The sequence below is a fragment of the Echinops telfairi genome, unplaced genomic scaffold (genome assembly GCF_000313985.2).
Source record: "Echinops telfairi isolate 266 unplaced genomic scaffold, ASM31398v2 ScPeMD7_60;HRSCAF=208, whole genome shotgun sequence".
Classification (NCBI taxonomy): domain Eukaryota; kingdom Metazoa; phylum Chordata; class Mammalia; order Afrosoricida; family Tenrecidae; genus Echinops; species Echinops telfairi.
The window spans coordinates 1,391,215-1,406,736 of NW_022103958.1; the positions used below are offsets into that span (position 1 = coordinate 1,391,215).

Sequence of the window (15,522 nt, forward strand, 5' to 3'; positions counted from 1 at the left end):
TTCATTCAAAGAGATTCTTGGCCAAGAAGTAAGAGAATTGAGTTTAATGATATGCTTTCTGGCTACCTTAAATCTATAACCTCCTCCAGAAATTCAGATAAGCTCTCTACTTGAAAATCATCTCCCTTCCACTGCTCATTCTATTTGTTCCATTTCTTAAGCATATACTTAAATTCCCTATTCAGAAATAGGACCCCTGATCCAATGATTTTACGACTGTATAATATCAACTATATGGAATCCCACCTTTCTTGATTCATTTCTTTCAAGTTTATTTATTTTGATATTTTGCATAGTCTCTAGAGCAAGAATTTTCAAAATTAATGCATCATTAGGCATCTTTGATTTTTAGAAGGATAATGAACAAGGAGAATATGTAAATAGATTTCAAAAACGATTTCCACTAATATCATTGGTAGATGCAATTGACTATTACTAAGAAAGTGTGTGTTAGGATGATGCTTTAATTTTCAGCATTTCAACACTTAACCAAAAATTAAAATTAATTATTTGCTAATCAATGTCCATTAAAATGTGTTAATAAAAATATAATTACACAAAGATCAGTTGAAATCACCCATAATTAACATAGAACTGAGTTGTTCACATATGTATGTATGTATGAGTATATAGATGTATTTATATAACTGAGTTATAATACATATATATGTATATCATTACTTTAGAAGTATTAAAAGCAGGCTAGTCCCAAGTATTTGGAGATTAAAGATGCTCCAATGTCCAATGATTCCAAGATGCTATTTTGCCACATTTTCCCTAACGTGTGGATATTCCCTCACTGCCTTAGGTTTTGGGGTTCACTGAACATCCCATTGAAACTTTAAGGAAATGTCTCATGTGGTTGTGGGTGCTGTTCAGCCTCCCATACAAAGGTCAGCCATGTGCAAGTTCTTGAGCCAGAAATGAAAAATATGCAGAAGTTAAGGCGAGTCTTCTTGCTTCTATCAAACCTCAGTCAAGAAATAGAAGTATGGATTTTGACTTTTTGCAGACTACACTCCCGAGGAAAACAAAGGCTGGAGTCACATCCTGTGGTAAAGTAGCCTGAAAGATGCCCCAAAGGAAACAAAAATGCGTGCTTGGTTCACATCTTTTGCTAAAGTCAGGTCTTAATGCCACCCGAATCCTATCCATTAGTATAATGGAAGATGCTCCATAAAATGGGATCATAGCCACAGACTTGATTCCACAATTATAACACATCACACAGGACTCAAAACCCAAATGCCATTGCATTAGTTCCAATTCATAGGGACCCTTTTGACAGGGTAGAAACTCCCCTGCGGGTTTCTGAGGCTGTAACGCTTTATAGGAGTAGATATTCTCATCATCACACCCAAGAATGCCTCGTTGTTTTGTATGTTCAATGCATGATCATTACTCCCCCCGGGCTCCTGAAATAGTTAGAAGAGCCATATTAATTGACCCCATCTCATACAATATTTTGTTAATAATTTATATATACAATTCAATAAAATTTATTGCAGTCTTCAAAATGTGCAATAATTATCTCTAACCTTTCCCATATCATTTTCCTACTATTAACCTAGACTCAATGTCCTCTCACCAAACAGTTTTTTCTTTTCCCTTTCCTCAGACGCTTGATAACTGTTAATGATCTTTGGTTTCTATATATTTTCTTATTTTGTGTAAATAAAATCATACAGTATTTGCTCTTTTGAGTCTGATTTATTTTTCTCAGTATATTTTTTCATCATTCATCTGTGTTTTGGCCTGCATCAGAACTTCCTCTCTCCAACAGCTTCTATGGTTTTAAAGGCTTGTCTTTAACAATTGACCATCTAATTGAGGTCACAAAGAAAAAGTCCACAGGGAAAAGCATCCTAGCTCAGGTGATCCAAAGATATTAAAGGGTAAAGTCACGATCAGAAGGGCAAAGGTGTTAGAGCTTAAATTGAATGCCTAAGTAAATTAAATTAAATTAAAATGAATATTGAATGCCCCAAATCCATTTGCAAAATGTCTATGTGAATTAGATATCCATTGAATTCTGTCAGACCACATCATCAGTCTTTTCCACAGAAAGGATGAATTGAAAATTAGACTACTGCCTGTTCAATCTGGTTTAAACTGAATATTTTACTACTTTGTACTTTCTTTTGGAATGAGAATTTTCTGTGCTCTATTTTGTTATTGCTGATGTGTTTTTTTATACTGTTGTTATTTTTTCTTTTATTTCATTTCGTTGTGTATGATTTTCTTTATATAAAATCCAGGATAGATAAAGTTATTGAGACAACAACTAGATCAGCAATTCCTTGGGGTTATAACAGTGGAGGTAAGAGTTACAGGAGATGCTAATAAAAATGGATAAACAATGAAGAAAATGTTCCAAAACTGATTGTGGTGATGATTGCACAGCTCTTGTGATTTATTTTCACCATTTATTTATATTATTTTTTAATTGCATAGCAATTATTTTTGTCTGTTTAGTATTCCATTGGTTATATATCACATATCTTGTTCATACAGTCATGAAGACATGACTGCTGAATATTTCCATTGTTTCTTTATAACTACTGTGGGAAATGCTGCAGTGAACATTGTACAGTGAATGCTATTTAGTTTTTCAAAATAACTTTGGGCAACAGTTAGTGGTGATGCATGTACAACAGAAGTAATGCAATTGGTGTCATTGAATTGTATATGAAATAAATTTAATTGGAGAAATTTTTCATATACATATTAATCAATTTATACCTCTTATAATAATCCATGCATCCATTGTGTCCAGCACATTTGGAGATTTGTTGTCATCATCCTATTCAAGATATTTTCTTTCTACTTTAGCCCTTTGTATTCACCTTCATTTATTCCCTCCCTCTCATACCCTCCCTCTCTCATAAACCCTTGATAATTTATAAATTATTATTATTTTCCTATCTTACAGTAACTGGTGTCTCCCTTCACCCACGTTTCTGTTGTTCATTCCCTTTTGGGGATGGGGCGGTAATACTTTCATCTTTGAGATCAGTTCCCCCTTTCTCCTCCCACCTTCCCTGTACACTCCTGTTTTGGCTACTCCCATTATTGTTCCTGAGGAGTTTATAGGTGCTGGATTCCCTGTGTCAAGAGCACTAATCTGTACCAGTGTACATGCTCTGGTCTAGCTGGATTTGTATGGTAGAACTGGGGTCATGCTAGTTTTGGGGTGAGGAAGCATTAAAGAACTAGACTGTTAGTCTAACTAAAGACATTAAAGACTGTTGAGTATTTTGTTGGTGCTATACTACCCCTTGGCTGGCTCAACTCTTCCTTGTGACCCTCCTGTGAGGGCATGTCCAATTGTGTACGGATAGGCTTTGGATCTCCACTCCCTCCTGGCCCCCTTCATTCCCATCTCATTTATATATATATATATATTTTTTGCAAAGAGAATTGTTAAATAACCCATGAAAATAACTTTCGTATGCTATTATTTATGGCTGTTGTTGTTAGGTACCATCCAGCGTGTTCTAACTAGCAGTGACCCTATGTACAAATAAATAAATATTGCTCAGTGCTGCACCATCACCACCATCGTTGCTATGTGTTATTGTCTGTGGTGGCATCCATTGTGACAATCTGAAGATTATGAGATACTGCATACTTGATGTTTGTAGCCTCTCAATACCCCAAGCCACATTATCATGTCACTCTCCCTGAACTCTTCTCTGTCCACTTGGCTTGCTGGATTAGACCTCTTTATTAAGACCTGTAGCTAAATCTTCTGAATCATAAAAATCTCTTTCCCCTCTTTCTTTTATACATTTGTGTTTTGAATGAGTTTTCATTCATTAATGGACTCTGTGGGGCACAAGAATAGATTATGATAATCTTATTGCATTCTCACTCAATGGAAAGGTGTTATTCAAAGATCAAATTGTCACCATATATTATGTAATTAGCATATTATGTTTTGCATCCTGAACTGTATCTAATAACCTCCATATATAGATATGTAAAGTGAGAACCAGAGTTGATAAACACCCATTTGAAGTCTCATGGATATCAAGCCTATTTCACGAGAAAGCACTTTCTCTCAATTGGTTCCTGACTGAAATGCAATAACAATCCCTGCCTTTAAACACATTTTTCACCACTACTCACTTGGAACATCAGGTGTTTTATTTTCTCAAAGCCAAGTTTGCAAAAACAGTAATTTACAGATTCATAGAGATCTGAGAGAATTTTGAGGACAACTAACCCGCACATTTAACAAAGCTAGGATTCAATCATGCTTTTAAAATGGGAGTAAATAGAGGGAAAAAATTGCTGCAGGATGTTACAATAAATTTGACTATCTTAGGTGAAGTCTTGAACATTATGAACTTCAGTGTGATATGAGCTGCTGTAACTCACAATTTCAGGGAGATCATAGAAAATATGGAAAAATATCCAATAAAAACATGGTCAACAAAGTGTGCCATCCTCAGGGCTTCCATTTTGCACACCTTTAGGGACATCAGTGTACATAAGGTAAAATATTATCAACTGAAGGCATGTGAGATGGCAACTCTGTGGAAAGCTCAGGGCAGTGGCATATTCTGAATAATATTTTATAATTTTAATTGTTACATGATACTGCTAGGTACATGGATCCATATTTATTAAATATCTACTGTTAATTTATATTTATGTTAATGTATTATAATTATGAACACCCAAGGTATGTTAATTCTAAATACTGTTCATGAAATCATTGCAAAGTTTACATGTACAGAGATTAAAATTTAAGAGGCTTAAATAAGTGTATCTATTCAAATAGTGAAGTAATTTTCTGTTTCTTTTGAAGTCTCACTTGCAGTAGACAGAAGCAGCCTTTCCTAACTGTATCTATAAAGCATGTTCTCAAATTAGGTTACACTCATTAAAATAAATTATTCATTAAAATAAATTATTCTTCATGTTTGGCAAAGTGCTGCTTAGTTGATATGCTTTAATGATTTGAAGAATTCATCTTCATTTTTATGTGATGATTCCAATTCTGAAATAGCAAATGTATTCCCAAGGGAGATATTGTTGAGTCAAAACACTCACAAACTAACTGTTCGTAATTGCAACACCTGAGAATCTCCAGATGTTGACGTTTTTGTGTTCCTCAGATGCTTCACTGCTGCTATCTGCTTCCCAGGAGCTCATTTGGAGAGAGTGAAATCGTTCTTGGTCACCTTCTTCTGATTTCATTCCTAACTAATTTTCCCCTCAAGTGCTTCCCTCTCTCTGATGGGATATCAATTCATCTGGCAAGACCCAGAGTTTTCCTACCGCAATATGACTGTCCTGCCAGAACATGGAGTCCAATGTCCTTTCCACCTCGTCCATGAAAATGGGAACTTCCAGGAGTCTGTTTTATTAGAGATTGGATAGGCAAATTAACTTTCAAAGATACTTTATTGAATTAAATATGGAATCCTTAAATCATTGGGGAAAAAACTTAAGGTGAAAATAAGATCCCATGGGAAATTATGTGGGGGAGAAAACGCATCTAAAGAGCCGTCCTAATGTTACTGGTATAGCCAACATAATGCAAGATAGGAAATCATCTATTGTTAAACTATCTTCCTTCAGAAAATAACTCTCCTGACTTCAGATAAAGGTTATTATGGAATAAATTCAGGTATCATTTTCCCTTAGGTCTCCTTGTACGATATCAATTTTATTAATGAAAAGAATGATTATTTACTGAAATACTGATAAGTGTTGCAGCTTTCATTTTGCAAGAGTATGTCTATAAAGCATGACTGAAAATAAAAATTTATACTAATAATCTATGAACTTTCTTACAAGCATATTGTGAATAGACTATTTACATGAAAGCCTTTCGGCGTGCAATGTATTTGAAGAGAATGTCCAGTAATATATGTACAGCAGTGGATTTTCACAAAATAAAAGCACCTTTGAAAGCTGTACCCAGACAAAGAAACAGAATACTAACAGAATTCCCACACCCTCCTCTGCCCCAGACCCCACCGGTTTTAACTTTAATTTTAAGCTTAATTTACTGCCAAGCCATAAGTTTTCGCTACTTCGGTGTCTTCAGGGATGTCTTTTTCTTCAGTGCAACCTCCTCTTCAGGTTTAGGAACAATATGATCCTACTCACAAAGGATCATTGCAATGTTGCTGTGTGGCAGGGGGAGCTTCCGTATGGGCTGACCATAGCTCTCTAACTGCCTGGTTCACCTGGATGTGCTCAATGACCAGAGACTCCACTTGTAAACCCTTCAGTTCGCCATGACTCTCAGAATTTTACGTATGTGCTGAAAAAAATTCAGTACTCTTTTTGGGTCAACAATCCTGGGTCCAACCCCACTGTTTGGCCTGGGCATACTTACCCATGCCACAATTGTAATGTCGGAAGGGCACACACTGCTTCTGCAAAGTGACATCTTTCAAGTACTTGGTGGCTTTCTTCGATATGTGACCTTGGACGATCTGGGAAGTGTCAGGGGTGTTGTTTAGATGGATCCAAGGATTCAAAGCTCTTTATTTTCATGGCGTTGTGTGTTTTCTGGGTCAAGTGAGTAGTGAATCATTTCGACAGATCACTAGAGGCCACTCCAGGAAGAGCATTCCCCAGCCCCTTTTATGTGCTCCCTCCTAAATCACAGGCCCATTACCACCAGGGGTAACTATTTTTGTAACTTTCATTATGATTCTTTCTTTCTTTTTAAAAAAAATCCATACAGAGCAGATATTTAAAGTATGTACTGGTTTTCCTCAACAACAACTTATTTTCTGTTTCATTACTGTTTCATGCACTTGCTGGATATTTATTTTCATTATTGCATGGTATTCTATGGAACAAACATATGATGAATTGTTTGGTGATTTTACTGTTGGTAGCAGTAAAAAGCATTGCTTTACAAATTACCAAATGACTGTGAACATTCTTGAACTTGTCTTTTGGTGGATATATGCACTCCTTTCTGGTAGAAAACATTTCTTGGAATAGGATGTGTCACTTGGATTTAGGGAGTGCTGTCAAACTGTTGCCCAAGTAATAAATATCTCACTGATGTATGAGACACATGACTGGTCCCCTCTCACCAATGCTTAATACTACCTGCTACTTTATTTTCAGCCATAAGATTGTTGTTCTCAGGTAACACCAAGTTGGTTTCAACTCATATGGACCCTATGCACAACAGAATGAAACTGTCTAGTTCGCTGTCATCCTCACAATTGTTCCTATATTTTAACCCATTGTTGCAGCCATTGTGTCAATACATCTCATCAAGGTCCTTCCTCACTTTTGCTGCTCCTCTACTTTACCAAGCATGGCGTCTTTCTTCAGTGACTGATCTTTCCTGATAACATGTCCAAATTAAGTGAGATGAAGTTTTTCTATCCTTGTCTCTCAGGATCTCTCTGGCAATCCTTCTTCCAAGACAGTTTCGTTGGTCCATTTGGCAGGCCATGGTACTTTCAATATTATTCACCAGCACCACAATTCAAACTCATCTACCCTGTCCTACAGAGTCGCTATGAGTAGGAATCAATGTGACGGCCATGACACAGAGCAAGAGAAATCATTCTGGAAGCCGATAGCCTTATCTTCCTTCCCTGGAGTGGCTCCATGGTTTAAACTCTAACTTGCAGTGAGTTGTCCAAGACCATCTCAACAGTGCCACTTTACATCACATTGGCACGTGGATCTTACACATTTGACAAATCAGCTTATACCGTTCTAGCATTACTTTATTGAACTTAAATGATTTATTGAATTGACTGCAAATATCCGCGTTAGAATTAGAATTCATCTTTCTAATTGTATATCTTTATAGGCACCAATAGAATGATTGAATTTCACTTTGGACCCATTACATATGCATGTACTGTCACTCTGAAAATCAAAGGAATCTAATGGGCTTTCCTAGTAATCTGAAATACTTCCAATCAAGGGCATTTTTGCAGGGAAAATAAGAAAATCTTATTTTTTAAGAAAGTTCCCCTACTCAAAGTTACTGACACCGAGTCAGGTCTGACTCATCACAACCCTTCTAGGACACAGCAGAACATTTCCTTTGGATCTCTAAAACATTATGGGAGTATGGGAAATCACATATTTCTCCTGGAGAGCTGCCGGTGGTTTCAAGTAGCTGACTTTGCAGTGAGCAGTCTAATGGGGTCACCCTCTCCACCCTCAGAGCTTCTCATGGAAGGAATTAATGTTTGTATATTTGTTACAAACTTTAAGTGTGTCCTTGATTCTGGTAAGATCTTCTTAGCACATATTCATGTCCCTGCTTATGAAACAACCAATGTCCAAGGATTTGCCTACAGAAAAATAGAGCAGAACCATGTGAAGTTTCAAATATCTTTCAAATGCTCTTTCATTGAATTATTTTCCAAATAGCCATTTGTACGCCTTTGTACAGAAAGGATCAATGGTGCTGTCAGAGTTAAGCATTGGGCATCTAAATTAAAATTTGCTGCTTCAAACCCATCAGTTACTCAACAGGTGAAAATTGAAGCAGTCTGCTTCCATAAAGATTTGCAGCCTTTGAAACCTTGTCATTCATTTAATGATTTAGAAACGGTATTAATTTTCAATGGCACGCTCTTTTCTTTTTTATATTCAGTTGTATGATTCATGCACTATAAAATTTATCTCTTTAACGTATACAATTAAGAGGTTTAATGAAGGTCATGTGGTTGAGTAGTAACTCATTTCATCATACGACACTCAATGATGTTGTATTTTCTCCATTTCACATATTAAGGAGACTCAGGCTTGCAAAAAACAACTAACTTGTTTAAGGTGCTGTGATCTAGACAGGGGCAGAGCTGGCATAAAAACCAAAGCAAAATGGCTCCTGTACGATTCAGTTATCTACTTGTGTGTATTAAATATTATGCAACCTCACATATACACAATGATCAGAGGTATTCACCATGAAAGTTCAGATAACCCAAAGCAATGCATTTTAGCATAAGCATCGAACTAGAAACATTTAAACACCATTCTATTATTGAATGGCTTTTCTGACCCTCCAGAATGTGGGCTTGCACATTGGGATAATTTGACAGTGTGTAAGAGAAAATTCAGTTGGCTGTTCAGTAAAAGCCCCTGCTGAGGAAACTCATCTCAGTGCTGGAAAAGTGACTATAGATGCTCCTTGGAGTTGGTAACTAGGTAGTGGGGTGAGTCCCTGGAGCTTAATATCGTATGAGGCAGCTGTATTTGATCTTAGAGCTTTCTTAGCTGCAACTTTCACATCTTTGTTTCTCAAACTATAAATCAGTGGGTTCAGCACTGAGATGAAAATGGTGTAGAACATTGAGGTGATTTTGTCAGTGTTGGGAGAATACAGGGACCTGGGGCGCCAGTAAATAAAGAGAAGTGTCCCCTGATAGATGGCCACTGAAGTCAGGTGAGAGGCGCAGGTGGAGAAGGTTTTTTTCCGCCCACTGGAAGAGCGAATCCTTAAAACAGATAGAAGAATGAAATAGTAGGAGATGATGATGATGAAACAGATGATTTCCACAGGGCTGCAATACAAAGAGAGAAGCCACTCATTGACTCAGGTGTCTGTGCACTAGAGCTTAAACAGTGGAGGGAGGTCACAGAAAAAGTGATTAATCACATTTTCATCATAATATTTCAGAATGAAAGCAAAGGATGTACGAACCAGGGAGCTCATGTTGCCACCAATGTAGAATAAGACAATCAACCATACACAGATCCTCCGGGACATCACCACTGTATACAGCAAAGGGTTACAGATGGCCACATAGCGATCATAGGCCATGGCAGCCAAGATAAAGGATTCAGTGTCTGCAAAAGTACAGAAAAAATAGAACTGCAGGGCACAGCCATGATACGAAATCGATTTGTTCTCTGAGAGGAAATTGGTCAGCATTTTGGGAACAATGACCGAGGAATAACAAAGGCCTACAAAGGGCAGGTTGCTAAGAAAAAAGTACATAGGGGTTTGTAGATGGGGATCTATTCTGATTAGCATCATCAAGCCAATGTTCCCCATGAAAATCATGCTATACAACAGCAGAAACACAAGGAATAGGACAATCTGTCATTCAGGGCGAGTTGGAAAACCCAATAGTATAAACTCAGTCGCCAAGGTGTAGTTTCCTTCTATCAGCTCCATATTGTATGTTTTTTTCCTCCTTTTACGACAATCCTAATTTCTTAAAATATTATAAAAATGAAAATGGGATGCAATTAGATATAACAACAAGGTTATTTTGATTGTTTCGAAAAATAAACCAACAAGCAATCCAATAAGGTAATCAAAGTTCAAGCCCCCTTTAAATATAAAATTTGAGAGATACATTTCAGAACTCAGTCATCATGAAATTTCATGTTTGCTAGTTTTATGTCATTTGTTTTAATAATGACATTTTCTTTCATTTCACACTGGACTCAGTGTATGCAGATATCTGAGTTTACTTACCATGTTGAATCTGAATCTAACACCATAGCTGGCATAGGGGATTAAATGGATAAGTGAATGGATTAAAGATGGTAAAAAGGAAACTGGACACATTAATATATATGAAACATAAACTGTTCTCTTTAATGCAACTTGCAATGAGGAAAATTAGGACATCATTTTTTTTCCCTGTCAAGATTTTCAAATCCAAACACCAAACTTCCTGCTACTGAGTCCATTCTGACTCATAGCAACCCTGCAGGAGAGAGTAGAACTGCTCCCAGGGTTTCCACAAACTAAGTGTTTACCATTAAAATAAACAAAATAAACTCACTGCCATTGATTCAATGCTGACTCACAGGAGCTCTGATGGCATAGTGATTATGAGTTTGGCTGCTCACCATCAGGTAAGCACTTTGACACCACAGATGGTCCTCAGGAGAGAGCTGAGGCTTTGTACTCCCTAAAGATTTGCTGTTGATAGGTGCCATTGAGTGGGTCTTCCCCGTATCAGCCCTATGCACAGCAGAACGAAACACTGCCTGGACCTTTGCCATCCTCACAGTTGTTCTTATATCTGAGCCCATTGTTGCAGCCACTGTGCCAATCCATCCTGTTGAGGACCTTCCCCTTTTGTCTGCCCCTCCAGTTTACCTAGCATGTTTTTCCCCAGGCACTGATCTCTCCTGATAATATGTAAAAAATACATGTGATGAGTTACAGTCTTAAAAGCTCACAGGGGCAGGTCTATCCTGTCAGATAGGGCAACTTTTTAGGAGAAGAAAAGCCTCATCTTTCTACCTCTGAACAGCTGATTGTTTCTAAGGGCAGACCTATGGTTGGCTCCCCTAATGGGTAACCCATTACACCACCAGGGCTCCCTTGTCAAGAAGTTGTTATTGTTTTATTTAATGCCATACAGATGGTTCCTACTCATAGTGACACTATGCATCTGTGTCCAACAGAACAAAACACGACCAAGCCCGATGCCATCCCCATAGTTGTTCTTATGCTTGAGCACATTATTGGAGACACTATATCAATCCATCTCGTTGAAGGTCTTCCCCTTTTTCACATCTCCTTTATTCCCCAAGCACCATGTCCTTTTCTAGGGACTTGGCTTTCCTGATAACATGTCCAAAGTATGTGAGAAACATCTTGCCATCCTCGCCTCTAGGGAGCATTCTGTCTGTACTTCTGCCAAGACAATTTTGTTTGTTCTTTTGGCAGTTCATAATACTGGACTAGATACTAAACCAAAACAACCTCACTGTCATCAAGTCCCTGCCAACTGATAGTAACCCTGTAGGACAGGTTAGAAATGCTCTTGTGGGTTTTGCTAACTGTAACTCTATAGGACTTGGAAGTCTCATATTCCTCCCAAGGATCAGTCGGTGGCTTCACACTCCTAACCTTGAGATTAGCAGCCCAATTCAGAACTATGGTATCACCAGGGCTCTCAATAACTTAGACACTAGCATAGACTGTCGTATTATAAATTGAAGAGAGTAAGTAAATTAAACATAACCCACTTAATTTTTTAACATGAAGCAAATGTTATGATAGAATAAAAGTTAATGTTACTAAATATATTTTTGAGCATATTTTAGAAAGAACTCAGAATAAATCTATAAATCTTGATGAGATGAACCAAGCTAGCTAAAAACATATTTTTGTATCCATCACAATGCTTGGTTCCAAGTAAACACTTAATGAATATTAGTTGATGAATTAAAAAAAGTTGCTTTTTTGAAAAGTTGTGAGTTGACTTCAAATGAAATCAATCATTATGTATGAGCCCCAGCTGAACAACAGTTAGCTAATATTACTTTTCTATGGTTATATAATTCATACTTTTTTATGTTATATGAAGGATAATTCTGTGCTGAGAACTATCTTTCATTTCTGAGGTCTCATAATATTTGGGGGAGTAGAAAAAAATAAGGATGATCTTGGAGTACAGGAATATTGAAGCTAACCTTGAAAGGTGGACATGAAAATTATATATAAAGATAGAGCTAAAAGAATACTTTGGTCCTCGGACTTGGGCTTTAAATAGACTCAATCAAAACGCTATGATTCACTAATTTGTTTTCCCCCAAAGACATGAGAACATGAACTTAGGATGGAAAACAAAATGTAAATTAATTCAAACTATCAGGTAATCAGCCACAATACAGGTGTCTTATCTGTCATAAAATTTTTAAAGTTTATTTAAACAAATGATATTTTAGATTAATGAAGAGATAAGAAAGGTTGATGTAGAGGGAATTACCTGTGGGTTTCTGACTGAGAAAGGTGCTTTCCCACTGGCTTGGGCGTTACTTCCTCTTATTTACCACATAAGAATGACAAATGAAAGAATGAATGTTTCTTTCCTTGGGATACACAAAAGCCAACTTCTATACCAAGAACTGTTTTCCAACTATCTATATATAGTTTCAAGAGTTTTTATATAAATTCTCATGGAAGTAAGGAACTAATAAATACAAGAATCCAAACAATCCAATTTTAAAGGGACAACTAGGGAATAATTAGTAAGATAATTGGCAGAATGTGTTGTTGTTTTAATGAGCTGTGTAACTAATTATAAGAGAGACACTGTAAACATTGATATAAATGGTTACATTTATTTTTTTAATTAATATTATGGTTCTTTATAATGATACTTAGAATTCTACAAGTCCCCTTTAGGGAGTTCTTTAAAATTTTCTCAAATATTTAAAAACATGGTAGTTGTCTCTTAAATTTAATAAGTAAATATTTTGAAGTAACTGTAATATTATCTTAATTAAATGATAAAATGTTGGATATAAATATATTTAGTAGGTATTATTAAATAAGTGGAGTGACAATTGGTTTATTGAATCTAAATTAGAAATAATAGAAAGGAATCCTATTCACATTCTAAAATTTAAAAATACAATATATTAGCACTATATTGAATGGATGTTAATAATAGATTGAATATTAAAGAACATGCTATTGAATAGAAAAGTGGTGTTAGAAGAGTCCATGCTAAGGATTTGGACTCAGTGTTTTCAACTTGGTGCTTTGCTGCTATTACTTAAATATTTAAAACACCCATTTTGAACTTCAAAAAATATCAAATTTTCAGACTCCGCTACTTTCACTTTGAAGCTTCGAAACATTTCCTTTGCCACAGTACATACAGCATTTGGCATCTTTCAAGCACCAATTGGTCCCAGACACAATTACCTAACACCAAATTAGTAAGCAAGTCCCGAGAAAGCTTGGGAAATGTCTTAATCTTCTAGCATTGTTGGAGATCATTGGTTTAACTTAGGTCTCATTACAGTAGATGCCATTCTGTTTCTCACCTAAAATTTTCTTTTTAAAAGTTCTTTATTTTCTTTTAAGTCACTGCTCTGTTACTAGGTAGGCTAGTACCTCATTTTTTTACATGCATATGATACTGTGATTTCCAGCTCAGAATATATCATCATTAAACAATAAGTCCTGATTTCTGTGGAATTATTTTTCTGACACGTTCATTAAATTAAAAATGGGTTAAAATTAAGCTCCTTTTCTGAAAATCACCAAGTTAGCAAGGCTAATGACAACTTGCCACTAAATACTTAACAAACTGTAAAAGAAGTGAAAACTGTTGTTTCCAGAAATTGGCAAAAACAATCCACAAGAGGGGGTGCTCTCCTGTGGGACATGTAGCCAGTTCATACATTTATGCGTGTGAGAGCAACCACCCCCTGACTAGTAACCAACAACATACTGTATTTCCTGCTTCAAATCTGCTCAGAGCACAGAAAACCTGACAAGATGTTTATTATTGTCAGGCCAAAGACAGGAGAAATTCTCTCATAAGCTTTCAGTAGGTAAGTATTGAAGTATTAGTAGTTTACAGGAATCTACTTAGAATTTCTTCAAAGCCTATCCCGAGCTCAACTCAGTCCCTCATTCCGGAAAACAGTCAAAGGTAGATGGATGGCACTTTCAGGGACAAATAGTATCTCCTTAACTGTTATTTATTGACTAGAAATGAAAGCATAAAGTAAAAAGGAAAATTGTGAAGCTTAGTAGAGACAGGAAAATAGGATACCTAGTTAAGAGAAAAAACAATTATTATAATAAAAATACAGGTAGTTCAAGTTTTATAATGACTGGACTGATGTTCTGATCATCTCTAAATGCCATTTTGGTACAAAATCATTGGGCATGTGATACCCAATATTGGAGAATGAGAATAAGGCACAAGAATTCATTTGACACTACACAGGACATGTGGAAGAAAATGTCTTTCTGCTATGTCAGAACTTATATAGCATAGAAATTATAAGAAAAATAAGAAGTTAACATACATTATCCACTCTGGAGCAAAGAAAAACATGCATTCAGACAGTATTTTAGAGGCAAACTGTTCGGCAATATCTGGGTCAATATCAAAAGGTGTAACATATGTATGTAAGTCCAAAAAGGACAGGAGAATAAAAATGGAAAAATAAGTGTTTGAAGAAATATCTTAAAACAAATTTGATTAACTATTTCACATACAGATCTGTGAATCACAGTGAACAAAAACCTAATGAATACAACGTGAATCACACCTAGCTATATCATAGTTACCAAAAAAATTAAACAAGGATTTATTTTTTTAATTCAGCAGAAACAAATGGAAAATGAAGCAATTATAAAGATGACATTTATTTCAGATTAGAGAAATAATGGCCCATCAAATTGATTGTGACCCATAGGAACTCTTTCGAGCAGTGTAGAAATGCCCCTTTGGGTTTCCAAGGCTGTAAATATTTCATGGGCAGGTTGCCTAGTCGTTCTCCCACGGAGCCACCAGTTGGGGGAACTGTTGACCTTGTAGTTAGTAACCTAATGCAAGGAGAGAGGCTACAAAAAGTTTGTGGGAAAGTTCCACAAACATTATGAAGATCCTTTATTTATCAAGACCTAAACACTTGAGCTGTCTCAGTAGGTCTATAGAAACTGAGAATACATGAAAAGTTAGATCACAGTAATACTCTCTTTTATGGTGAGAAAATCACTAAATAACTTTATATTTGTGCAAAGATATTTATAAAGTTAAATAATACTTTATTATGAAACAAAGCACT

At 36.2% G+C, this 15,522-nt stretch overlaps 1 pseudogene; it reads right to left on the reverse strand.

The window, feature by feature from the left end:
• Positions 1-9,109: 9,109 nt before the first annotated feature.
• LOC105979124 lies at positions 9,110-10,135 on the reverse strand (annotated as a pseudogene).
• Between the last annotated feature and the right edge of the window lie 5,387 nt (positions 10,136-15,522).